Below are 2,585 nucleotides of genomic sequence, written 5' to 3'. Positions count from 1 at the left end.
GAGGTGCTTGGGTTTCTTAGTCCTGATGATATGGAGAAATAATGTGAAATGGGGACAATGGACATCGATCGTGATTGTATATGTCTGCTCAGGAATGTGGGCGCGGTGTCTGGTCACATAGGCACACAGCTTTGAGGAGACGCCTGCCCTTCTTCCTCTAACAAAGGGGCTATTTAAAAAAGAATGAGAAAAGGATGAGAGGCATTCAAATGCTATCTAGAGGGAGGGAGTGCTAAGTCTCCTTGCTGGAGAAGATCAGACGGTCACAAGGACATGAATCACCTACAAACCTGCAAGACCACCACATTCCAGGCAAAAGACTGATAAGCTAATTAACATACGAAGCGAGAGTAAGCGGGTTTAGGTAGCGAATATGTATAGGCGTTAATTGAATATTCATTTGTTTTATTGTATAAATGTGAGATGGTTCGTCACTTCGGGCATGCACGCTTGTGGAGGAGCGATCCCCCGTGCATCTGCGCGCAATAAACATACCTACTTTATAACTTTCGAGTTATAGAGTCTAATTCCGTACGCCAATGTAAAATTGCAAGTGTGTTTCCATGAAAAGCTATCATACTCCACCTGACTATGAATACAACATCAGGGTAAGTCGGCTGGTGGCATTGGGTGGAATAAAAAAGCTGTTTCTCGAGAGGAACTTATCTTGAGGCTTTTGTCACTTTTTATAAAATGACATTGTCTGTGTTGCATCCTCTGTTTTAGCTGACATTTCCTGTTTTCAATTTTGCTGATGGACTTCAGTGGTATTTTTATCCTACAGGGATCAATTAAGGAGTTCACCCTCTATGTTGTAAGTAAATGGCCTCATGTGGTGGGAGTTTAAGTCACTATTAGTTGTAGCAGGAAAATGATGAGGGTTATACATCAGCTGTCTAGCTCTGTCCATATGACTGAATTAGAGGAAAGTTGATGACTTTGTGTTACAGGAATTTTGAGAACTTTATTTGGACAAGTGACCTGTTTTGCTGGGATACCTTGCATCTGACAACTGCATGCAGAGCAAGCAAGTAGGAGCTACCACCTGTGGTTGGTTTGGGTTTGCAGGCCAGCACTTCTGTCCCCATTTACACATACTTGCAATTCCTTCTTGGCCGTTGCAAGGGATGGGCAGTTACTCTGCGCCGTGAAGGTGTCTTCCCAAAGGAATAAAAAAAAATTATCTAAATCACCAAAGTAATTGGAAATAACAAATTCCTCTGTATATCCTCTATTGCCTTTTCAGACCGAGGGATGCAGCTTGAAGACTCCATGAACATTTGAAGAATTGCTAGATCCACCCCCAATCCAAACATCTCTGGGTGGTTCTCCTGTGCTGAGAGGGAAGGAACCAATTCCAGGAGCACACTCCCCAGACTGTTATGCAACCCAAGCATGCAGGCATTCAAAGCATTTCCCATAGGTGAGCTTGATGGTTTCAGCTCCCTAAAGAGACCAGACTTTTTGCCTCCACTTTGATGAACTCTGGCTGCCTTCTCTACATGTCAGGGAGGGCAATAGGAGTGGCTTCTGATCTCTCCTGTGAGGCACTGTGGGATGCCATAGTGCATGGCACTATAGAGGTCCCACAAGAAGGACGCTTGCAGCAAACAGTGGCAAGGGAGAGCTGGCAAATGTAATTTGCCTAGAGTTTCAGTCTGCAAGACGTGAAGAACCTTATGAGCTGTGCTTTATGTGGGTAAGGCTAAGCTGTTTAACCATGCTTTGTGGGGCTTGTTTTTAGCTATAGCAGACGCTGCTAGAAATATTTAGACAGATCGTCAAAGCATCACCAGTCAGCTCAGTGGGCCTCAGTTTTATTAATATGGTATTTGATACTAATAAAAATCAATACACGAGGGCATTTACAGCAGAGAACACAGTTATGACAGTAGAAAGGCAGGATATTGCAGTTTGTCAGCCTCATATGTACAATGCCATTGATTTGAAGATATATACTGTAATTTTGCTTCCTAGTTGGCCATTTCTCTTCTTAGAATGGAGAATGGATGAAAGATTTTCCTGGAGAGCTGGGGGCTAGGAGTGAGTCAGGAACTGGAGGAAGTATGGCCAGTTTAATGGACCACTGAGGTAGCAATGGTGGTGCTAGTGTTAAGACACCAAAATAAAGCATTCTGGAGATTTGTCTGTGAAAGGTCTGAGAATATCTGGTGAGAAAGCTTTCTTCTTGGTTTCAGTGGAAACCCAGGTGCTGAGGAAAAAGCGAAAGAATAAGAGAAGACATGAAAGAACTTGTAACCAAGATTGCTTGTGTTGGACTTTGGATGAACAGCAAGATCCAATTCCCATTGTTGTTGGGAATCTTTTAACAGGAAGAAGATGAATACGTGAAGAAGGAAACATACAAAGCTCCTAGATGGAGGTATGTGGGAATTCTTGGCATAGCCAAGAAATGTGAAATTGGTCTTAGTATATCTATTTAATAAATCCTCTATTAGTGTTCTTGCTGCTCCTCAGAAAATTCTGCCTCTGTCAAACTGTATCTTGTATGCAGGAAAGCACAGTGTTTACAGCTCTGTGAAGACTTATCCTGGGTTTCCTGCAGACTTGTAAATCAGCTGGTT

General features: G+C 42.8%; 1 long non-coding RNA gene across 1 annotated transcript; it reads left to right on the top strand.

Annotated features, from left to right (window-relative positions):
- The first annotated feature begins 508 nt into the window (after window positions 1-508).
- Window positions 509-2,376, top strand: LOC121094206. Its single transcript, XR_005829777.1, has 4 exons — window positions 509-608; window positions 727-814; window positions 1,247-1,423; window positions 2,199-2,376. It is a non-coding gene; the product is annotated as an uncharacterized LOC121094206 (long non-coding RNA).
- Window positions 2,377-2,585: the final 209 nt, after the last annotated feature.

This window comes from Falco naumanni, chromosome 9 (genome assembly GCF_017639655.2).
Source record: "Falco naumanni isolate bFalNau1 chromosome 9, bFalNau1.pat, whole genome shotgun sequence".
Classification (NCBI taxonomy): domain Eukaryota; kingdom Metazoa; phylum Chordata; class Aves; order Falconiformes; family Falconidae; genus Falco; species Falco naumanni.
Note: the sequence above shows the minus strand (reverse complement) of the source record. Positions and strands in the feature narration are given on the sequence as shown.